The 25,460-nt window shown below is 38.4% G+C and overlaps 1 protein-coding gene across 4 annotated transcripts in view; it reads left to right on the top strand.

Annotated features, from left to right (window-relative positions):
- The window catches only part of SEMA3D (semaphorin 3D), a 139,290-nt gene that overhangs the window by 6,549 nt on the left and 107,281 nt on the right, over positions 1 to 25,460 (top strand). The window contains exon 1 of one of the 4 annotated variants that reach the window (XM_027639831.1): positions 9,655 to 9,740. The exons of the other annotated variants lie outside the window; for them this stretch is intronic. The gene's annotated coding sequence lies outside the window, so the exon portion shown is untranslated. Of the gene's footprint in view, positions 1 to 9,654; positions 9,741 to 25,460 lie in introns of those variants that run through there. 4 annotated transcript variants of the gene reach the window in all.

Here is a 25,460-nt window from a genome sequence, read left to right as displayed (position 1 = left end):
TAAGTAATGGTAGATTTGCAAATGCAGTTCCTTTTCTCCAAGATTTACAGTAAGAACCAGCCCTGACTGTAAAGTTCTCTGCACTATCATAATCTCTAGCTTTGCAGGATATAACATTCCTATATCCATTCTCTTACTTCTGAAAGAAATGTTTCACTCACATATAAATTACTAATCCTTTACTTAATTTTATGTCTTCTTTTTTTAAGCAGGTGCTTGAAAACCTTTATTAAGGACATAAATCTTCAAAGCTGCTACTATACTATGCCCTACTAACAGAGTGATCGTGTGTTGCATCTCTGGAGATCCATTGTTGTTTAATAGAAATCAGAGGAGACACAGCACCAAATTTATCACTCATGTTTATATAGTCATTAGTTACGAGCAGTGGACCTTTTCTCACTGAGAGAAATTTTTATTGCTTTATTAGCTATATTTCAGTGGTGTTGGGAGGACCCTGACAAAAATCACAGAATCACCATAGAATGGTTTGGGTTGGAAGGGTTCTTGAAGATCAAATTACTATCCCCCTGCCACGAGCAGGGGCACCTTCCACTAGACCAGGTTGCTCCAAGCCCCATCCAACCTGGCCTTGAACACTTCCAGGGATGTGACATCCATGGCTTCTCTGGGTAATGCGTTCCAGTAACCTTACAGTAAAGAATTTCTTCTTAATATCTAATCTAAACTTACCCTCTTTCAGTGTTAACTTACTTTCACAGGTCCTGCTGTGTTTAGCAGTGGTGATGTATCCAATTAAAAAAAAAACAAACTCCATTTTCAACCATGGTGTAGGGCAAGAGTTAGCAAGCACAGAAGACTGAAGAGATGTGGGTTCCTCAAGTAACAAAAGCAATTCTATTTCACAGAATAAAGAGAAGTCTCAGCCTGTTTTTTTTTTGTTGTTGTTGTTGAGTGATAGAAGCATCAGGGCAAAGTTGAATTTCCAATGGCATTATGAGATCCCCTGTTGTGCATATTTGGCCAAATGATGCAATAAATTAATTACATTGAATTAACATGACTTTTGGTTCCTGTGACCTCCTTAGTTTAGCAGATTAATTTCTGAACAATACAACCTCAAAAAATCCACTTTAATCTGGGGAGGTGTATTGTAAGTAAGTTGGAGGATTTTCTAGATACATGAAGTCTACACATGAACAAACCTGGAATTTTTGGATCCATTGAGCCATGTAATACTTTGAGTTGGAGACTAAGCCTTTGTTTTTCAGCTGGAGCAGAACTTGTCTTCAAAAGAAACAAAAAAAAATCTGTTAGAAATACTATACAGAAACTTACCAAGAAGCAGAACACACAGTTCAGATCTTACATCTTACATAATGTACCTCAGTACATTAACATCCAGTTTGCTATGTAAGAGCAAAATATTGTAAGTAGTTAACTTGGAGAAATGGATCAATTGAAAGGGTCAGCCAATAAAAGCATATATCTTTATTACCTCTATCCCCTTCCTAAAGGTGAGATGTAATACCATTTATTTTGTAATGAGCCTTTTTTTTAGGTCAATTTTTTTTTTTAAAACTGTGTGTCTTCATTTCAGAGTTTTAAAAGTATTATTCCTGAATGGGATCCTGCAAAAGTAGTCCTGGGTGAGGGGGTCTCATAATGATCATTTTAATTACAGGAAGGCTGTCCACAGATGGGTGGATTTTATTTTAGCACAAGCTTCTGTACTGATCCCCTTAATGTAATGTACTCTAGGACTAAGGGGTAAACTTCTGCTACAGCTTGCAGATGAAACTACTTCACTGAGGAATTGGACAGTGTCCATGGGAATGAAAGTAGCACACAATATCATGTTTCAAAAAAATCAAGATATAACAAGCAGTATCTTCAGTTGGTGTAAATTAGAGATGCATAACTGAAATTAGAGAGTGATTTGTAATAGCTAAGGGCAGTCCTATGTCTTTAGAACAACAGAGAAGGTCTGAAAGCTGAAAAGGGAAAGCAGAGATTTAAGTAAGTGATATACATCAAAAACATTTGGGGAGAAGAGTTAAAAAGAGCAGCTAGAGACTGAAGTACTAAGCAAGTGTTCATTTGTTGTGCACTGCTGGGGTGATTGAGGTGGGATCCTCAAAAGCCACAAGTCGTGAGGAAAGGTTGTGTAAGCCATCTTATAGGAAGTTAGGAAGAGAATTCTGCAGCTTAAACCCTGTGCTGCAGGTTCATTTGGGATCCTCAGCCTGAGCTCTTCCCAGCAGGTAGGGTCAGTCTTTTCCTTGTGACAATATTTTAAACAAAATAAATTGTAAAAAAAAAAATCTATAGCACATATTTCAGTGATTCAGGTGCTGAGGTGACCTGGAAGGGCAATTTCCAGTGTGGGTCTTAGCAGTGATGCTACTGGTGCTGGGCAGTGTGGCTTTCTCAGCCACCTTGGTTCCACCTTTTTACAAGGGCTCTGTTGTCAAAGGCCCAACAGAAAGAGAATGTGGCTTGGCATTGTTGCTGCATCATCTTCCAGGGACAAGATTTCTCCTACTGGATCTGTTCCCATTAATGTTTTGGTACCAGTGTTGATATTTTCTATCTGATACTGAGCTATACCACTGAATTAACCATTAGGAATCAAATCCTACCTGTTCCCCTAGGAGTGTGCTAACCCTGGGGCTGCTGATAAAAGGTGTTGGGAGAGGTGGATCATCTGCTTTCAGTCTGTGGGAGAACTGGGCATGACTGCAGCCAACCCCAGTCTGCAAGGGAGGTGGGTAGAGCAATGCCTGTTTCTGAACACAGCAGGCACTGAGCAGTTTGAAACAATCCCAGTTCTATTGCATGTGCACCCAGTGGCCCAGGTGCCATGGGAACATGATATTAAGCAGGTTTGGCTACATGTAAAGCCTGGAAACAGCAGAAGAGAGGTTTGGTCTTGAATGTTGAACCTGGCTGACTGAAGAGTCAGTTAATATCATAAATCTGTTATTAATCTAATCTTTTGTCTATAAAAGTTTTAATAGGCAAGGATGCTTTACATAGCTACTGCCTGAATCGTGGTCAGTTGATCTGATGTCTTATACAATCTGTAATCATGTCAGAACTGAGGTTTTCTCAGACCTGATGAAATCCAAGGTGTTCATTTGAAGACCCGATTTATTATTTTGCAAGTTGAACTCAAAGCTTTAAAGGCTTTAAGGAAAAGCTGACTAGATGTAATTTTTGGAATGTCGGCCCCACCTAACTGAGGAAAAAGTGAGAGAATTGATGCACCTGAGGGAGTTAATAACATTGTTCGGGTTTAAGCATCTTTTAGGTACTCTCTCTAGAAGGAAAAGTGCGTTTAGCTCTTCTGCTCTGTTCTGTCTATCTTTTTGAGATGAGTGTCCTGGGTAATACTGTCTACAGCGTACAGGTTTGTTCTGGAGTTACAATTTGGTGTTTATAGTCCTCTAGTGACATCTACAAAAAGCAGATATATTTCATCTCATAAAGCTGCCTCAGCTTTAAAAAAGTAAAAAATGGATCTGTGGAAAAGAAATATCTTCCCCAATATAACACCCCTATAACCTGTTCAACTTTAAGTGAAATTAAGGGAATTTTCACACAGGCGGATTTTCCACCTTTAGATAAAATCATTATAAAGTGCTTAGGCTGAAGATTGACTAAACTCACAAAATAAAATAAATTCGAAGGGGGAAACGATGGACAGATATTCTCAAGATATCTGTCTGAAAAAATCACGTATCTGTAATTTAGTTTTTAGGTTTGGTTTTTGTTTTTTTTTAACTTCCCTAGAGAGTTTTGCACTTTAAGTACAGATCAATTACTATGATGTCCTCAGGAGCCTGAAGCTCCTGTGGCCTTTGCTTCCTGTGACTTTGCTACAGCTCATTACTTTCCTAAATGGCATCATGAGCACCATTATGAAACTCATAACACAGACAGTTATCTCTTCAATGGTACTTAAAATCAAATCCTTCCTACTTGGTGATAGATGAGTTATTGTGCTTTGGTTCTTAAAGGGATGGAATGATGGAGGGATTGGGTTTTTTTCACAATTTGTTGCTGTTGTACATTGATGTGTAAGGACAAAAAATAAATACTTAGGCACAATACACTGCTGAAATCTCCCATGCCAATTTCTGGAGCTTTGCACAGCCTGACAGAAAAGCAGGAGATACGTGCAGCAAACAGTGCAGGGAGTTTGTCTCTCTTAATCCCAAACATCTGGTTTCAAAACAAGCAAAAAAAAAAAAAAAACAAAACAAACCAGAATGCAATTGTCTTACTCAATTTAACAGCCAAGGTGAGATTCTGTGTAGTTTAGCCTTGGTTTTTCCATCGTGCTGGTCTATGCTACTGCCAGTACATTCTGCACACGAGGGATTGGTCTCTCCTAACTGGAATTGCCCATCCTCACCTCTTTGCTACAGCAGCTCTCCAGGTGGTTTCAAGGCACAGGACAAGCTACTCCTGCTTCCAAATTCTTTTCCCCTCTGAAATTTCATCTCCTTCCTACAGTTTAACTCTCTCTTGTGCTTTTGTAAAAGCTTCAAGCACAATTATCCTGTATCCTGTCAATTCCCAGAAATGGTCCTGACATGATGAAAACCCCTCGCTCCCCAGGGATACTCCACTCACTAGCAATCTTACATGTGGGGTGTTGAGCTGCTAAAGGGAGAGAATTCAGACAGATTTCAGATCTTGTGTCAGGTTTTCATGACAATGTTAGAAATGCCTTTGTGATAACTGATACAACAGGCACAGCTGTTCTGCAGTTGATCAGTGGTGAAATATGGACAGTAATTTTCTTAGTAAAGACAGGCTTTATTTCTATTTTTATGCTAGCTTTCCAACCTCTTTTGAGAGTAATAAAATCTGCTCTAATAACTGGTATTAAAAAAAAAAAAGTACTTTCCATCCTTTCTATACTTTCCTTCCTTCCTTCCTTTCCCTGCAAACATGGTAAATGCCACTGAAGTGATGTGAGAAGAGCATTTTGGAATGTGTTCAGATTCATTGTGCTTTGTTTTCCATCCAGGAATTCAACATGACACAATGGAAAGTGGGACCTGACACCTCCAAGATAAACTGTTAGACTATCCATAAAGTGCTGCACTCATCTTTATAAGTGAAGTAGTGTGTAAGGCCAGAATAACTGGGACACAGTGGCTTTGAATACAAGCAGTGTTGTTATCTTTGGTGCAAGCATCAGCAGAGATTACAGTGGCCTGTTGTGATGGCCCTGGGAGAATCTCACAAGGCCTTGCAGTAGGCACTGTACTATTTGTTTTCATTCTTTTCTCAGCAAAATAGCATTTTGATGCTTGGAAAGCATGACCCTGTTTAAATTGTGCTGACTCTCTTCATTCTGCTTTGAGCCACATGGGAGAAGAGGTGTGAGCACAAGCAGTAAGAACAGCTGAGAAGGTGCTGACAGAGGATGGAGAAATTAATGATTGACAGTGAGGAAACAGTTTGTTCTGAAGAGCCAACGAAAGACTCTCTGAGTGTTATGTTTAGGTGGATTCAAGATCCTCAGTCAGTGTCTCCAGTGTTTTCTCCTATAAGATCAGTAGCCTTTTTCCAACTAGTTTTTATAAGATCCCACTGATGGGATCCGGTCTGAGTTACAAATATATCATATTATGTAAATCTTCCCAGGCTTAGCCTGTGTGTGCCACTGCTCAGAAAGAAAACCCAGCTATGCTGTGGAGGCTGCAGCAATTGTTCAGAGCTCTTTCTGGACATGCTCAAGTTGAAGATGTGATCTCAGTCCCAAGGGTGTCTTTTCTTGTGTAGCTGTCATTTCCACCTCCTGCTATTCTGTTAGGCTGGGAGAAAGTCCCAAAATGGGCATTTGAGTTTTTGGCAGTGTTTGCTGCCTAAACACTTATTCTTCATTTGCCTACAGAGATACAGTGGTTTGTGGGATTCTCTGTGTTTGTAAAACTCAGAAGCAATTCGTTCCTCTTGTGGTTCACAAGACACAGGTTTGAAACCTCACAAAGAACAAGCATATTTTCTTGTTCTGAAGCTGGGTGATTAGGCAGAACATTGTCATTTTGATGTAGGAGTTTTAACTTTTTCAGTTTCAGAAGATGGACAAGGCAATTTCATATAAAGGATGTTCTGGGTATCCCCAGAAACTGAATCCTATTTGGATGGTAAGAGCTAGTCCATAAACAAGCTACTGGATTCAAAATGAGAGTAACTGTGTAAGGTTTCAGTGGTCAACTTAATACTGGGGATAATCAAATGTCCCTCTAATAATTTTAAGTCTGGAAAACCTTTTACAATTATTTAAACATCATTTTCGAAAGATTAATAATACTTTAACTGTATTTTTCCCACAGGCTTATGGTTTCTGAAAACAAAACATGGACAGGCTTTGATGATAATTCAAGGTTGATAGAGGTTTGTTTTGATTAGTTAGGGATCAAGGCTGCTATCCTAGAAGGGGAGAACTGCACTTGAGTAATACCACAAATAGTGTTTTATCTTGCCATTTGTTTGAATAGTACGGGACTGACACCTCTCTCTCCCTACAGAAACTATCTTTTCTGTTTCACCTCATTGAGGTAATTAAAAAAAAAAAATCTTCCCAGATGAAAGGAATAGAGCCTATTTTAGAAATTGACCCTTATTGTGACCCAGGTGCAAGTTCCAGAGGACATGCTTAGCATTCAGCAGTTCTCCCAAAGATTATTCTAAGAAACACATATCACCCAATACTGAAACCTGCTCTGGGCTGATAAGGTTTGTCTACACAAGGAAGTCAGTGTGCTGTTCAACTACAGTAACAGTGTGCAGTGGTATCTTCTCACACTAAGTCTCTGCATGACCTGTTGCAGGGCGTATGCCCTAAGGCTGCTGTTGAAGTGAATTTGCTTCCTAATTAAAAGTTTTCTAATACATACCTCTGTGTGATGTGATTGCAGAGCAGCCAGTGTGCTGCTAATTCACATCTTATTGTGTCTGGACTCTCATGGGGACATACCCTAAGTATTTCTTGGTCAATTATTTCTATAAGTGCAAGAGACACAATAACAATGCACTGTACTGTGATCCACAGTGCCCGGGTGCTGCATACCAGAGTAGATCTCAGTGATTATTGAAGTGAATATAGTATTTTCACCAATTTTAGTGAAAGATCCAACTCTGTGCTGCAGCTCCTGTGTTTACTTGTATCACAGTAACACCCAAAAAATCCGACCTGGAATTTTGGCCTCATTGTGCTATTACTGCTAAGTTAAGATCTAAGGAGAGCTCAGAGAAGAACAATAAAAATGAGAGGGGAGGCTTTGAGTCAGGTTTGATTTATAAGGAAAAATGAAAGACTTTGAGTGTGCATATCTTGTTTGACAAAGAAGACATGACTGTAAATACTTCAAAAGTTTTATTCAGAAAACAACAGAGGATTTGTTTGATGTTAAGGACATTCCAAAGGTTAGGACAGCAGCTCAGGAGACCTAGGGTTAATTCCATGACATGTCCTTAGGCAAGTCATTTCTGCTTAGATCCTAGCAAATTCCTAAGGGCACCCAACTGACACTTCTTTGTCTACATCACTGAGTGTTAGTCAGCTGACTGAAAACCACCTAATTTAGACAACTAACTTGCTAAATACCTTTGCAGGTCTAGATCTTGATCTCTACCTACCTGGCTGTATATGTCTGTAAATGAGTAAAAATTGACCTTTGTCATAGAAAGAGTATGAGAATTACAGGTTTGAAAAATATGAATGTTCAGATGCTGTAACAATGGGAGCCATGCAAGTACAGAGAGTAGAAAAACTAATTAAGATGGGATTTATTTCACTTGTCTGAAGTTTAAGGTGGTCACCTAATCTTCCTCTGTTTTCAGTACAGGGATGAGGTGCTCCCAAGGGCAACGCAGTATCTGAGCCAGGGGATCAATTCACCCCAGCAGTGCCTGTCTTCACCCTCCCTGGAGGGAGCCAAGACAATGCTTGCATTTTAGATGGTTGAAATTAGGCAAGATAAATGTTATCTTAAGAATAAAGGGATCAAATAAAATCAACTCAGCTTGATTTTAAAGGGAAAAAATGTCTTTAATGAATGTGTTTGCTGAAATGTTCTTTTTAAAGAATTACAGAAACCACCTCAAAGAACTTCTGTTTTTTTCCCTATTCCTTTTTTTAAAACATTCAGGAAGTCTTTTACTAACAACTAACTACAATATAGAACTCCCACTTCTCTTTCCATGAAGCACTCCTTATGCAGACTCCCAAACATCCCAATACTGCTACGTATTACTAATAAATTAAATGTTGTATCCAGTGCACTCTACATGTTCTGAAAATGTGCGCTCTACATACTCTTGAAAATCTAGACCTTAATAACAAAATGGGAGCTGAGCTCTTTTGACAATTTACTCCAAATATCTCTTACTTTCATGCAGCAGCCTCCTGGTGGTTGGTAATACTCTGTTAGATCCAGGTGGTAGCTACCTCCTTGAAGAGAATTGATTCTCAGCAGAAATATAGTTATGGGCATTGTGAATTTAAAGAAAAAATGTGGGAAAATTAAAGTTATTCAGAGAAGAGCTACAAAAATTCTGAGAGCTTCTATGGGAGCTATTGGACGTCTTTGTGTGAAGCTGTAGGATGGTGAGGATCTGAGGAAAAGTTAAGCAATACAGATACATGAGGAAGAGCAAGATGGCCTATTTGAGGTCCCTGCTAACCCATGCAGTGTCACAAGTTCTCATTTCAAAGAAAAAGAAGCTTAATTAGTTTATCCTGCTGTAGGCATGACTCAGTGTCAGAGTCTTCCCTTGTACTATTACATTCATTACCCTGAGGGACAGCAATCTCTCTTTGCGGGCAATTTACTCTTTTTTGGTTTGCACTCTTGAAACAAGAGGCCTGCTTTGAGGCTTTGTCCCTCTTGTTTTGATAACTCCCACCTCTAGCCTCTTCAGAGCTCATCTTCACACAACTGGAATCTGATTTCCCTCACAACTGCTTACCACTTTCCTGCTTCACTAGCTCTGCATGGAAGGGAAGAAAACCTTTGCTATTCAGTCCTTGTCTTCTTGCTGATCTATTGATGAAGAGGCAGGGATGAGTGAGCAGTCACTTCAGGGGCAAGGAACCTGGTGTCAGAGAGCCTGTGGATCTGCATTATGGTACAGGATTAGGCTTATGTTTGGGAATGTCTAAAATATGCCAAATTCAGAAATATTTGCAGTAGTTTAGGTTTATTGTTTTTACTTGACCTTGTAGCCTCAACACCTATTACTTTGGAAATCAGAGCTGAACAGTCCTAAGAACTTAGAGGGGGGCTTAGGGTTTGCACAGAGGACCTAAACACAGTGGGGATTTTATCTGGGTGTAAAGCAATCCTGACTTAGATCAGGACCTGAAGTAAGTACTCCCGAATTTAAGACAAGTATTTGGGTCACGAGGCTATGAACTGAAAAGCCCATCTTCAACTTAAGTGAGACTTAATGAGTTAGGTGGGAGATGCACCCATTGCTGACTCCCCAGAGAGACTGGACTTGAACTAAGAACTATGTTCCTGGACACTATAAGGATTCTTGGCTGTTCCTGCTGCAGAAACTCATATACATATATACTACACTGTCAATGTGTAGGGGGATAAAGAGAGAGATTATGTGAATTGCACTGAGATCAGCTTCTTTCTGTACTTTCTTAACACCCAAAGTCCTAATCCTTCCCATGAGTCACTTCAAACCTGTGAATTCACATCATCTACTTTGTGCCCTAATTCAGGTGCTCTGAGTCCTCTTCTGTAAGTACCTACCTCTTTCCTCTGGTTTACGTGCTGTGAATCTCACTGAGATGCCTGATGTGGGTAATGAAAGTTCCCAGAGCTTCAGACATGGTCCATAGGTTGCTGCAGGTTGTAGAACACAGTGCAGAGGACAGAGAGAAAAGGGACAACGGTGACAGTAACACAACGTTGCTTATATATAGCCAAGTAGCTGTTGTACTCTGATTGTTACTGTATTAATAACTGTCACTTTTTGCTCCCTCTGAATGTTTTGTCCATCTGGTGTCATTCATTATGTATTTAGACTCTAAGCTGCAAGGAGGAGAGGCTCTTGCATTCTCCTTCACAGTATATGCAGCACCAAGGGGTCCCGCCCCTGACTGGGGCCTCTAGGCACTATCCTGGTATAAATAATACATAAAGATAGATCAGCATCCATCAAGAAAACCGTGCAGAGACCTAAACAGTGCTTCAGTATTGAATTGCTCTACTGTCTAATGTAAGGTTCATGCAATGACTTGCTGTAGTTTTCTGAATTAAACGACAGATCATACAAAGTTCGTATCTATGGGCAATGTGCAGGGAACTTGGGGGAAATCTGGAATTACTAAAATGGGGAAGTGTGCCAAAAATGATTTACAAGTATGTGGAAGAACGCATCTTTTGTGATGTTCAGGACTTTATCAGATTTATTTTTGAGTCTTTCCAAGAGTAATAGCAAAATACTAACCAAAAATTTGGAAGTGAAGCAATCAGACCAAATCTCAGCTGTAGCAATAGCTGCAATAGTCCAAGTGTTCACAGCAGTTTCTTCTCTCTTGACACAGCACTAATTGTTCATGTTGCACGGGGTAGGATTACATTAAGCAAAACAATTTAACTAAGTGATACAGACAGCTTTTGAGGTGTGCAAGAGCAATACGCAACAGAAATGGGTATTATCAATATGATCACCTGTATTAGTAAAGTTCGTCTGCACTCAGAGCCTCCCTAGACTATTCGCTATGTACAAAGAGCAGGGGTCGAAACTCCTGAAAAAGTCAACAAGCATGTTAGAGAACAAAGATGTACCTCAGGAATGAGGTATTGCTATTCTTGTTCATATTGGAGTCGTGAAGGTGCAGTGATTTGCTCTTGCATAGTTGTAGTTAATCACTCCTTACAAACAATTTGATGGGATTTTGGAAGGTGGAAATGGAAAATTCCATGGCCACTGAGGATATATCTCTTGTGAGAGCAAAGCATTGGATCTGTAGCACCAATTCTCAGATGCTTTTCAAGAGAAAAGCATCAGACCTCTGATCCACTTTAATTTTAAAGTTCCTTTTGTACAAGTCCATTTCTATTTGACCCATCACTCCACCTGTTGGAGCTCCATGTCCGTTTGGTAACCCTGACCAAGGGTTCTCAGAGGGAAGCTCTAAATATCTCTACTAAGATGGCCATATAGTTGCCCTGTCTAATCAACAGAGAGGGAGACTCCTCAGCTTCCCGTCCAAGAAGTCTTAAATATATGGGAGAAAAGAGTTTCTGAATTGCCTATATAATGACTGTAAATGGAAACCTTACTTTTGAGATAACTAATTTTAAGATGAAGGAATAGAAGTGTTTCTTTAATTTTAACTACTTTTGCAAACATTGGGATGTCAATGACAGTGAGTACTTGGAAAGCAGCATCTCTGGCAGCAAATCCTGGACCAAAATATCTAGTTAATTTAGGATGCAGTGCTTTGAGGAAGTGAGCTGGGGTGAATCTCTTTAATTGTCAACACAGGAGCCTATTTGAGTGCCAGAAGGTTCAATGAAATAATGTTTGTACTAGGTTCCTTTTTTTTCCCCCCTTCTCTTCATTTTTTGGAAAACATGCTTTTGAAATGGAGCAGAGATAGAATCTTCAATCTCAGGCTTCTGTGCTGGTGGACTGGAATGTTCTTCCATGCTGGTGGCTGATAGAGCCAATCTCCCTCGTTGTTCACTGGTAGTGCTGCAGGAATATATGGGTTTTAGTACGGGAAAACTAAATCATAAGATTTGATTAAGGATCATCATTGCCATGGCTGTTGAGCATATGGGTGGCTGTTTGTTGAAGGGAGTATAACAGCTTGCTGGGTCCTTTTATGTCACATCACAAATGACATTAATAAGTAAATCAAAGAGAATGTGATTGAAGAGACCAAGGCATTTCCCATAACTTCAAAGAGTCATATTTGGCTTATGAAATCCAAAACGGAATCTACAGGCACAACATACACATACAGGAAAACAAAGACACAGCTTCTTATTTATCTGCTTTCCATAGCACCTGCATTAACCTTTTATGATTTGGCTGGAGCCATGGTAGCCATTTTCCTGTTGTCCTTCTACCCAGGCTGGAAGTGCGAGACCATGTTGCATCATGTATTTTTGGTAGCTTTTTGGATGTCCAGGATCCCTGGAGGTGCAAGTGCAAGTAAGACTACTAATTCTTTCTGTATCAGACAAACTGGTGGCTCTTGATTTCAGACTTTCTTCATACTAGACAAAATCCTTCTGTTCTGCAGAAGAATTTATAAATACATGTAGGGAGACTGAGTCTGGTTTTCACAGGTCCAAATAAACCCATGAAAGAAAAAAAGTTTCTTCTGTTGCTCTCAGGAAGAGTTAGTCAGATAGCAAGTCTCAGGAAAACAGGTAAGTAGTAGTCCAATCTCCACTCATATCATTCACACTCACATGTTGGGAAAAGAATTCCCAGCTCATGAGTGGACTCAGAATTAAAGGAGAAACGTCCACAAGGTTTCTGGAATGGAAAAAAAGAAAAGAAGCTGCAGAAGCTCAACTTTCATGAATTGTTAAAACAAAATCAACAGCTGGATGGCAGAAGGGCTGTTCTTTGCCGTAAAATATTTCCTGAAACTCCTTCTTCCAAGATCCATGCTGATTATTTGTTTTAGTTTTCCTTTCATATGAATTGATTTAATAAAAAAAAAAAAATTAGGTATCCCATCTTCTGAATATGACAAGAGGATGATAGCAATAATTTTATTGTTTCTTAGCTGTGATCAGTTATTAATCCTTTCTTCTGAACATGTGGTGGAAGAGAACAAAAGATTTGTCACATATCCTTCTTTGTCTGTAACCCTACCATCTTAAAAGCTTATTTCCCATTTCCACTCTCACTTCATCATGAACCTTCTGTCTTCAGCCCTGCAGATCCATTTCCAGTAAGCACAGCAGCACTGAATGTCATGTGTTTATAATAAATCAACCAGTGCTGGCTGCAGCTGAGATGGACTCCGAGGACAGGTCCAAGGGAAAAGGTGGTGACATGTGGCACAAGGGCTGTGACAAGTACTGGAGATCAGTTGTGTCTCCTTGTCACAGTGCTGCCTGCATGGCTTTTATCACCTCTCTTTCAAGGTCAATATCTCATGGAAGGTGAACTAAGAACATCCGTGAAGAAGCTGGTGAACTACTCTAAAAGCAGCAGCACCTTGTAGGAGGACACTTTTGTGCACTGTAGTGGATATCATCTGTTTGCTGTTCCTTTCCAAGTGTGTTAAAGCTTTTCTGAAAAGAATTTCAGTGATCATAAAAAGCAGCTGATGTTTTAGCCTGGCACTGCCTTTTTTTTTTTTTTTTTTAAACCAGAGGTAAAATACAAAAGAGTTCACCTGCAATTTATCTGTCCATATGTTAATAAAACCTAGATTTCCCTTCCCTTTTTAATTTCTATCTGATGGCAATTTTAGCCTGATTGTGACATGCACATTTACTGTTGGAATATTTTACATGTTTTTGCCACGTCTTGTATTTTCCACAGGAATTACACAATGAAAGGCAGTATTTTTTAAGTGCCAAAACCTGATGGGATGTTTTGCTGGCTGTGTCACTGACTGATGGCTTTAGTGGCACATTTCCCTGGTGGGTGCAGGGACTCTCAAGCAGATTGTTGGGGAGACAGATGTGTCACATCTGTATTTGCAAGTTAAACAAGGTCAAAAGACAGTGTTGGCCTTCACTAGCCTGTGATGTTTGTTAATGTGTTCACTGGACCGGTTTTTTCTCTTGTCAACTATCACATTTCCAAACTGCCCTGTCATAAACTGGGGGGATGCAGAGGGCTTCCAGGAGACAGTATGGATGAGACCACTTAGTTTTGAAGGGAATGAGTGTTCAGCTGTATGGATAGAAGCTGTGCCAGGCTGCTTTGTCTCAAGGTCTGCAAATAGTGTCTGGTACATTTTATTTATTGATACAGACTTTGACTTGGGGTCTAGAAGCTCAAGTCTGAGCTACTCTGAGGGTGACTGACCCATATTCCTATAATTACACAGGCTTTCCCTTCACCATCTTTTGTTTGTTTTGTCTTCCTAGATGTAAGCTCATCAGGGAACGTATTGACTCTTGCTCTATATTTATGGAGTATTTAGTACCATGTGGTCCTGACCTGCATAGATTTCAGTTTGAATAAAAGCAGTTGAATCTGCTCTTGCCTTTTTGCTTTCAGCTTGCAAAGATTTCCCTGACTGAAACTACACTGTTAAGGAAGGAGCAAAAGGTAGCCTCTTAAGAACTGTAAAACCTGCCTCACTTCAGTCCTGGCTATTTAATTTTGTAGGATTATGTCAGACCCTTAAGGTTAAAAATGTTTCTTTTCTTGTCTTGGCTTGAACACCAAATGGAATGTTGCAAAGGAAAAACAAAATGAGTCCATACGAGGCAGGCTAGAGTGATGCAGCCTTGCCTGTTTTTCTTGATCTGACACACTTTATTAGTTGGAGAGCAAAATGGCCTGGCCACCTCAGTTTCCATCCCATTTTTGGATGGAAAGTTGCTCACCAAACAGGTGCAAAAGCAATCATTTACTCATGAAGGGGTAGATCATTGCTCATTTTCTTTGCAACATAGTATTTTCTTGGTTTTCTTCATCTCTTCCTCCTCCATTAGCACCCCTAAAACTGCAGAGTAAATAATTTTGGCTTACAATGAACAAATCTCTGAGATGATAATGAGAAGCGATAAATAAACTCTTTGTGTCTTACGTGATACAGACTTGAACTCTGATGAGGGGACTGCATGCAGCAAGGTCAGGAGTGTGATGAAGTATAAGTTTGGAAGGGGAATCTGCTGGAAAGATAGTGTAACCCACTGAGTGATAAGTGCTGACAGACTGGCACCCTGGTGTTAGAAGTGCTTTCCCTTGCGGGAGAAGTATGTCTCTGATCCTATTGTGCTATGGCCAGACTCAGTCTGTTTTGAAAACCTATACTTCACATGGAGACTCATAAAGACTCAGGCTGAATGTATTTAACAGAACCCTGAATTTTGTGCCATGGTTAAAGATAAATTTTTAAAATTCAATATGGCTTTCCCAAAAGGCATTTATAACAATAATTATAAGCATATGTCAGTATATGTTTATATTAATGTTTTTCTAATACTTCACCATTAAGTAACTGTGTTTAGTGTACTAGTTCACAGAGAATAAAAGTATTAAGTTATAATTTCAAAAGAATGATAAAACAATAACAGTGGGGAAATTCAGTCATCTTAACAAATTGGGAGCATTATTCAATCTGTCCAGGCAGGCTCTTGTACGGTTCCTGTTCTTCTCTGTTTCTTTCCTGTGGGTTTAGCTTGTGAGTGCTCCCAGTATGGCCACACAGGGAGACAAACTGAAATATGTGAGTGAGACCCAGAGTGGGAGGCAGAAGATTAAGTGAAACGTTCTGAGACCCTCCAGGAGAAAGTTGCTCTGTTCTTTACCCAAACCTAAATGACAGAAGTAGTATCAGAAGCTAGTGAGGGATGGTTTGACTAATATGGGCTCTAAAGAAATAATGATGATATGTTTTCAGTTCCTTGGATCAGTTTATTTCAGTTACACTTGGAAATTTATATATACAAAAAGAACAGAATTATAAAATTTGTAAACAAAAAAGCTTGGGAGAATGAAAAAATGAGATTTTTTCTTTTTTTACCTTCAGTTTCTCATCTGGGACTGGGGCAAGTTCCCCATCCCATTTCCTATATCTCCAGAACAGCAATGTTCTGCCTCATTTTCAGAAGACTTCTGCTCCCTGACATGGCAATTCTGTGATCTAGTCTGCTTCTTTGACAACCACTGCTCAGAAGACTTCAATGCTTTGGAAGACAAGAGGAGGAAGGGATAGAACTCTTAATAGTATACAGGAATAATCAAGCCTCTTTTAACTACTTGAATACAGAGGATATACCTGCATAGATAATTGAAGACAATTGCTTTTATTTTTATTAATAAATCACTAACAGACATGTAGATATGTCAGTTTTCAATGATTTGCAGCCAATCCACTGGAAACAAGAAGAAATAACTTACAATTATTTTTGTTATCAGCATCCCAAAGGATAACTGTCTGTGCTTCCATTTTTTCCCACTCTCTAGTGTATATGCACTAGGCTGTATCTTTTAACCATGCAATCAGAAAGACTATGTTTCTCAGGATCCCTGGGTCATTCCTGCAGAGGGTGGACACTGAATGAGAAAAACACCAAGGAAGGAGAAACGTGTCTTGTTGTTTTTAAATGAGCTGAGTTAACCATTGCCTTTATTTTTCCTCTGCTTCACAGGTGTACTGTGAGAGACAGGATCACCTTGTTTGCCATAACATTCATTCCAACTGTAATTTTTGTAGCTTTCCTGGTCTTGACCGTGTAATCTCAGTTCATTTATGATGAAATCCCTGTTGTGCAAACTGACATTTTCTTTCATTTCCTCTCAAGTGAGAATACCGCCACAGTATGCACATGTATGCCTAACATCACTGATACACTTTTCCGTCTTGGTAGCAGGAGGATAAGAGCCTGTTACACAATTGTCAGAAGGATTCATTCCTTTACCTCCCACAGCAGAGGACCATGCTCAGACATGTCAGGGTGGTTTATGGTGGTTCAGCAAATGATACTCAGTGAAGGGCATTATGTAGGGATTAACTGCATGTAGATTTGGAACCAGAGAAACAAAAGAAATTGTTCTAGTAATGTTTCTGTTGGCTTTGGAAGCATTTATTTGGTCTGAGTGTCATCAAATATATAAACAAGTGCCAACCCAGACCTGCATTTTTATGTTCTGTATAGAATCAGAAACTTAGAGTCATGGGAAGGCACTAATCAGCTCAGGTTGATAGTTTCACTTTCTGTAGTGAAACAGTAGTTTTACTGTTCTCTGTTGGTTACGTAGCTTTGAGTGACCAGGCTGACAGCTTCTATTGTCAGGTACCTAAACTGAATGAAGGTGAGTCTGAATGGTAGAGATATTATCAAATATTTTTACACTAAATTAATTAAAGACGAACTCCACTTTCATTCAAAGTATCTGAATGAATGTGCTCACTAATCGTTCTGTGAAAATAATTTACAACTGGAACTAAGGCAAAAAAATGAATATTTGTGCACTAGTGAACACAAGTGTCACCAGTATTATAGGGTCATGATGGTCGTGATCCTTTTTTACCTAATTACTGCAACTTCAGTGAAGTCAGTGGACACATATCAATATATACCTTAGTGATTCCTCTCTGCATTATGGTGACATAGCTCCACTTTGTTATAAATCTTTATTATAAATCTCTTTCTACTTTCACTAGGAATGTTAAGATATTCACAAGGAAGTTAATTTCTGGGAAAAGAAAGAAGGAAAATGAGAATGAGTAATAGTTATTTGCAACTGTAAGCTTTTCTAAAGAATTGGTTATCATTATTGAGGCAAAATAATTGTATTTTTATGTCATAATGTTTAGAAATTGCATGGTCTCAAGAGACATAAAAACCTTCAAAGGTATTGAACATGGGCACTGGTATTACCATGGGTAATAGTATTCATATCAATTTATATATTTGATCTAAGTTGACATGTATCTTCTTAGAAAAGATAAATTAATCTTCACTTTTAATGTGTGGGTCTTCAGAATTTATTTATCTAAATTAGATTCAGTACAAAGCTTTTATGTTTACTTCTGCAACTCATTTACCTGGGAGAATCAATTTACCTGTGTGATGAGACAGCTCTGTGCCTTTCTAGAGACCAGTTCATCTTTGTGAAAATAGAATTAGGCTGTCAGGATGCAGTTGTTTAAAATAAGCTCCACACTTCACCGATGTGGTGGATAAGATCATAGTTTACAGATTTACATGGGATTTTAGAAGGAATTCTTAGGGATTCCTACGGGCCTTGACCTTGGTGACAGTGTTATTGACATAACTCGTTTTCTTCTCTGTTACATGACGGAAATCTAAAATGCAGCCTTGTTAAAGAGCCTCACTGAGTTGTAGGACTGTTACAAATACTTTCAATTTTTTTTTTAATTTAAATTTCATTTATTAACAAACAGAATTCCTATTCAGGGAATTCTCTGTGGAAAGAAACAAACCAGATATCATTATGTGCAATTAAGAAATATTTAGAGCTGGAGACTTTGGAATAAATTCCCTACTTTTTCTTGATGAGGAGGGTGAAAAGGGAAAAAAACCCACCAAACGTGGGTAGTTCTGTTTTTCATTAAGATACTTCTGCTGTAATACAACAATTATAAAAAGCTCTATAGAAACTGGAAACTACAGTACAGAGAAGTCAAGGCTGTTTTGCATTGTGACTCTTATTTTATGCTTCAGATTTTCTCAGTATTGCACAGCACAAATTTAGGCACTGTTTAAACAACAAATGGCCTGTTAATCAATGACACTGCTTATGTTTTTCTGCTCTTGTGCTTCTGAAGAATCACCAACTGTATTATGAACATTATTTTGCAATAAACTTTACCCCTCTGTAACTGATCACTATTTAGCTGACTTTTTCCTTTTACACCAAAAAAAAGAACCATGGTCACTTCAGATTATGTTGGCTTAGTTGTTGAATGTGTTTCCAGAGATATGTCCCAGAATCTATCTTGTTGTGCAGTGATAGTTTATAATTAAACTTCTTGTTCCCTGGAGAGCCCTAGTTTTGGCTTTCTAAAAGTGAAAAATGCAATGTGATAGATGTGTCTTCGTTTTTTTTACCTCAGATGAATGGAAGAAATGTCCAGATTTGCCTAAATTGCTGCCAATGTGTAATTCTTAAAAACTAAAAAAAGAAAAAAAAACCAACAAAAATATAAAAAACCCAGCTGTTTGTTTATTTGAAGGAATTCTGCCAGTGTTTGGAAGCAACATAAACACAAGAACAAATGGTTATTTAATTATTTTAAAGCTAGTATTATGTTTATTGGCCTATTGCTTGAGCTACATTGAGCTGTTTTCATGATGTTAGTCTTCTTAATACAACACACAAAAATGCAGTTAATATCCTGAGGATTTTTAAAATAGATGTTGCCTTGTCAGATGCCTTTCAGAACTGGCTTTGTTGTGACAGTTGTATTAGACTGTCTTTTGTCTGAGTATTGTTCCTATAGTCAGTTCACACAGGGTAATCAGCTCAGCCCTCTTCCACTTCCAACTCTATTAAACCTATTTTACCAAGCCTTGAGAGTTCCTCCGTCCCCCTCCTTTTGCAGGTGTTTTTCACAGGATGCTCTGCAGCGTCCCTGCGGTGGGGTTGGGCAAAGTGCAACCCAGCAGGGCTGAACGGGGATGTCGGGTAAATCAAGGTCCACAGTTTGGCTGGTCGGGTCACATGGTTTTTGTGAAGACACATTAGCTCAGTACCTCAGTGACACGTGAGTTCCCAGCCTTGGCTGTTGCTGATGGCATGTCTCCATCAGAAAGGCAACACTGCTTTTTTGTCGCCCACCGAAAGCTTTGATTATATTTTGGATGCTCTAATTAATGGAATAAGGGCATAAGCATTTTACAGGCAACATCCTGCCTGGAAACATATGTTGAATGAGGCTGAACTCGAAGATACACTCAGCATCGGGGTTAGTCTGACACACAGGAAAGAAGAAGAAGGGTTGTTGTAGAGTTTTGAAATTTTCTGTCCTTCAGCTTGGATATGAGGCTGGGCCAGATCCCAGTGAATGTACTCATCAGTTCATTACTTGCTTTTAGAATAGCTTTGTTCTAAACTGAGAATTCAGTTGATTTTGTTTGTCTGTTTGTTTGTTTCTCTGTCTTTGGATATACCAGGGAGTCATAGCTAACTACCTAGCTTTCTATATTAAACATCAGTGTAAAATTAGGTGCTTAACATGGTCGCAGAAGTTTTGGGGGTCCTGTGATTGAGTTTGATAGTGTTCTTGGATAAGACAGTGTGCCAGCTGCAGGTATACCTATTCCCATTCAGCTTCTGCTATATGGATCATCAGTAATTTCAGCGTAATCTAAAAGTTCCTCCAGGTTTGAGGCAGACTAATAAGAGACAGTAATCCCTCCCATTCCAATCACCGTGGTTTCCCCGGCATAGTCTTGTGCCATCCCTGTTTGACATAGTTGAATATTGCCACAGTTGAAGTGGTTTGGGGCACTCCTTGCATGAACAGATGCTGGTCTTGTTTGCTCGGGAGCCATCATCCTTTCTTGCTTTCACCTACCCTTCATGTCCCCCAGTGCTCTTCCACCATTCCTCAATCCCAGCCATCCCCCAGAGCAGGGCTCGCCCTTTGCATCTTTGGCCAGGTCCCTACCCTTGCTACTTTCCTCACACCACCGAGGTTGCCCATGACAGATGACAGCATTGTTTCCCAGCCTGGTTTCTGGGATTTCTCACCATGCCCCAGAGTTTGGCAATTGCCCTTACACAGCGTGCTGAACTCCACATGACCATCCTGAGGGATTTCTCAGCTGCAGCATCCTGCAGCACAGTACGAGAATCTGCCTCCAATTAGCTCGGGAGCTCAGCTCCAGACACATGTATTTGGTTCAGCAAATGCCATTTGTTTGCTGGGTGATGATGTTTTTCTAAGCTTATGCTTTATTCATAGCATGAGTGGCATTTCTGCAAGAAGTGGTGATGTGTCTCTGAGTGTTAGAGTTTTTTTCTGGTTTTGGAAATATACTGCAAACAGCTATAGCAGTGCACATTAGATAACTTATGTATAAGTACAGTGATAACTGAGGACTTATGAATTAAATTAAATAAATATAGTCACTAGGTTTTAAAAACAATATGGTATTACCATGATGAAAGAAGTAATTTTGATTCAAGAATGGAACAGATTTTGGTTTTAAATTTAATTATACATTACAATTTTGTGATTATCATAGTTGGATTACTCATGGGATTTAAATGCACACCTTTTAAAATGAAAGGTAGAAATAATTATTTTTAAACAATTCATTTCAAGATCACTAAGTATATTATTACCTCGGCTACAAGACAATTTCATATTTGCTTTGATCTTCTTTGATCTCAAACAGATAGCAGCCAGCTTTTAGTGTGTCTCTTCATAATGTTTCTTTTTCAGTATTCCCACATCTTGTACTAAATTACTTCCATGGAAGGTGTTTAGTGGCCCAAATGACCATATTTGAGCTCTAAATTTGTTATATCTCTCTTCCTGGTTTTTCTTTTGGCCTGTTTTCAGGTTGATAACTTGAGACTAGATAAGATTCAGGGAAAAAAAAAAAAGAAAAAAGAAAGTGTATTTCAGCATGTTAACCCAATAATACTATTGCAGCATTAAAAGAATAAAGCTGTGTGTTTCTCCAGAGCCCTGAGATGAATACTTTTTTAAGCCTGAAGATTTATATTCCTGTGGGAATGTAAGTGATACCAAGGGCAGCAGGTTTTTAGTGCAGCTGTAGTTATCATTAACAGAGATAAGTATTTGAAGGAATTTGGATATTCCAGCCATGCTTTGATATCAAAGGTCTCTTGTGTGAAATATAGAACCATGGCAACCAAAACAGAGATGACCATTGATTGGTACTTTCTACTTTGTTAAAAAGAAAAAAAAAGGAAAGAAAAGCTTCTAAAATGCATTATATTTTGAATATTTAAGAAATAAGATCAAAATAAGCTGGAAACTCATACTTGGGTACTCTGAATGACAATAGTTTATTGTGGAACAAGGCAAACCTCCATATGCTGTATATGCTTATATCTGAGTGTGTGTGAGTTACTTTTCTGTGAATCTTGCATCTTTTATATCTTTAGACTATTATGAATCTAAGAACATTACAAATCACTTTAAAACTCCTTTTAGACTGACAGCCAAAATTTTTGATCAAATACATTGAAAGAAATACAGAAAAGTGGACACTTTTGAGATTCTGGAGTTCACATACTACCAAGCAGCACAGTTTATAATCTCTGTAATTAACTTTCCTTATTAAGTGATACAGAATAGAAAAATAAGATTTTTATACAGTGTCTAAAAGCTTAGAAAATTAATGAGTAGTTTGAAGTACTGCTTTCAGCTTTCATAAATTTTTGGAGAAGTGAAGAGTCACCACACTAAAGGAGGTGCTCAGTAGCTCTGGGGGATGGCCCAAAGTAGAGAAATCTGCATCCTGCGTACACGATGAACAAGTAAAACACAGCTGAAACAAAACTAATGTTATTTGGAGCAGCTCCATGTTCATTGTAACTACTGATTAATTTATTAGATTTTTTTTTATGATTTAAACTATGTTTTTGCCAGATACCCGTCTCAGAACTTTGCACCCTACACTATGTCAAGAGGCAGCAGTGTAAAAGTGGTGGGAAGAGAAGCTTTAGCAATATCTTTTCTCCTTTTGCCATTCTCCCAAAGCAAAACTTGGAGACTCTCTGAAGCCATTTGCCAGCATTTACTATTAATCTGCAGTCTATATCTACATACTAAAATTTTTTTTGAACCATATTCAATGGTCATATAAATAAGTCTGCTATCCAGCTATTATTCATCTAAGAAGCAATGCAACCAATTTTATTGTGTTTTTCCTATTGCAAAATCTTCTGTCTTCTTTTTAAATTTCCTAAATTTTATTTTTCATTTTTTTGAAAGCAGAGTATGTGCAGACACAGTACCTGCCAAACTCAGAGAGACTACAGACATAGGTTCCAGTTTTTAGGTTTCTAGGGCTTTGTGTATTCAGATTCAGACATTTTAACTTTGAACATGCGGATATTTTTTAGCCATTTAATCTTTGGAAGAAAAAAGCCATATTGGTATGGAGGAAAATATAGAAATGCAGTCTATAATTCCATGAAAGAATGTCATTTCATTACAGCAGCTTAACAAGTTATCATACATCAGCTGAAGCACTGTAGTTGTCTGTCTGTGCACTTGAGCTTGCCCAGAGTGAGGTAAACATCCATATTGTCGAGGGATTACTCATTAAATGAAGCATTATGTTTTAGTACTGAGGAGTCTCTGCTGTCCTTCCATTATTTTCTACTTTAAAGACAAATTTATTCTGCATAAGAGTAATTTTAATTATGTGGTTTGCTGTGTGTATATGTTGGATGTTTTTCAATTGCTCATGCAGACTGTAGACAAACACATACATATGTGCACATACAACATTTTCCCTGCTATAATTTGGTATTTCTGGCACTTTTCAATAGCAGGGTCAAAGCCAAACTGTAGCTACCTCTGGAAAATCTTAAAAGCAGTGTAGCTTTTCTGTTTTAAAACCTAATGAGGACTTTTTTTTTTTTTTTTAGAAAGTGTAGTGTTTTCCACCATAATTTCAGTGTTAGTTTTTGATAAAAAATCATGAAACTTTTGAATGTGTGTATTTTTTGAAACAGTTCTGAAACTCACTAGGCAGTGAAAGAAATGTGTTAAAATTGTTGACCCACTGTAGACACTAACTTAACTTGAAACTTGACTTTTGATAGATACAATCAAAAGAATTAAATAATTTTTAATTCTAAATTATTAAATATAGCTAATTTGATCCTTTGTAATAATCACAGTTTATAATACTAAACTGAAAACTTTGCTGTTTTTGTAGAGAGGAACTTTTTTGACAGGGTTCACTGTAGTATTTCTGTGAGGTTAACCCATTTGGATATTTACTATCCCTCATGATTCACTCTGTGGGATGTTGCTAAAAAGGTTGTGTTCTGACAGGCCCTTAAATTAATGCCTCTGTGTGTATGAAGCATAAGTACGGAGTACATAAAGTACAATTGTTTCAAGTATTTATATTTATCTACTGATCCACTAGAATCTAACAAACTCAAAAGAGGAATCCCTTTCATGAGCTGTAAATTTCAAGTTCTGACCTATTGACTTCATGAGAATAAAAATTCTCCATTGGGAGTAAGATGTTCATCATGTCTTAACATAAAGTCCAGAAGTCAAGGAAGCGCCTGACTGGAATAAACAAGTAGCTCATCCAGTCTGCCACTCTGGCACCAAGAGTGGGTAAGACCAGATGTTTCAACGGAAGGCATAAATCACAATTTTACTGTTCTAAATTGCAACATGGTGTTTCTTACATCACTCACACCCTAAAACATGAAGATTAATCGAGCTTATAACTCTATTTCCACCTAGTCACCTTGTAGCATAAATCTTAAAATACATTTCTTAAATTATTTAACAATTTTGAGAACAGAAGATTTTTAGTTATACTATTGGCTTGTGCAAGTAAAACCCTTCATCCCATCCCTCCCTTTATTCGAGTAAAACTTCTGGATGTGAGAAAACCTGGTCATTTCAGTAAACTGAAAGTGAATTTTACTGCAATGTGAGAGAGGCAAAGGGCCTTGTCAGGGAGAGAGGTGACGAGCTCCCAAACTGCAGCGTGCTGGATGCCTTTTCCATCCTACATGCCTGAAGGTACCAAGAACAATGTGAGGTGTTTCTCTTTCACTGGTCTAAGGTGTGTTTTTGCCCCATCATGTATTTGCAACATTGGCAAAAACTCATTTTGTTGAATGTTCAAAGCTGGTCCTGGATTCTCATCAAAGATTTCATTGTGAAGTGTTACATCTCATCTTGTGCAGTGACCACAGCAAGATAATTTTCTTTGGCAGCAAACACTCATTAAAACTGACCACTACTATCACCTTCTTAATCTTCTCTGACCAATTTTCACCTTATTTCCCAAACATTGTTTGAGAATATAATACAAACTAAAATAATGAGGTAGCATGTGTAATGCTCCTAATGCTGAAACAGTTGGATGATCCCCAAAACTAAATCAAAATTTCCTTTTTTTTTTTTTTATTGCCCAGTGGAATCTACTTTCTGGCTCATATTATAGAGATGGTGGCATATGAGGGGAAATAAATACGTTCTTACATTGCACTGTTGGTATTGGAAGTGGTCCTTCACACTTTGGGTAGCAGACACATAAAATTGTTTGCCAGATGGTGTTGTAGATGCAAGAATTTTACAAGAGCTCAAAGGGACGCTGGATAAGTACTTGAAAGTGATACCTACTTGGGGTTTACAAAATAGACAGGCCACAATAGGCTCAGGAAATCTCCTGAGCTGAAAATAGATGGAGAGAAGGGGGAGCACTAAACGTGGGGAAATATACATGAATGTTCTATAATTATTCTTCTTTACACTTACTGTTGAAAAGATATCAAATGAGCCTTCAGTCTTGCCATTACAAACATTTTTATAGTCTTAGTTAAGTAAGGAGTTGTTGTGTGAGAGGTTTTTTCTGGAAGAGGAAATGAATGTTGAAGGTGGAGAAAACCCAGAACTGCTTAAATGCAGAAAATCGGTAAGGTGTTTTGTGATACATACTGTTAAGGAAAGCAAATTGAGAGATAACTTTAATGTTGAAAGAAGCTCAAATGTGATTACTTTCTCAGATACTGACTGCATAGGTTTGCATTCTTGCTTTTTTAGCTTTTACATTTAATATTACTGTGAGGAATGGATTTTCATT

This window comes from Corapipo altera, unplaced genomic scaffold, assembly GCF_003945725.1.
Source record: "Corapipo altera isolate COAL_440 unplaced genomic scaffold, ASM394572v1 1b, whole genome shotgun sequence".
In the NCBI taxonomy this organism is placed as follows: Eukaryota; Metazoa; Chordata; class Aves; order Passeriformes; family Pipridae; genus Corapipo; species Corapipo altera.
This window is presented reverse-complemented; position numbering and strand designations above follow the sequence as displayed.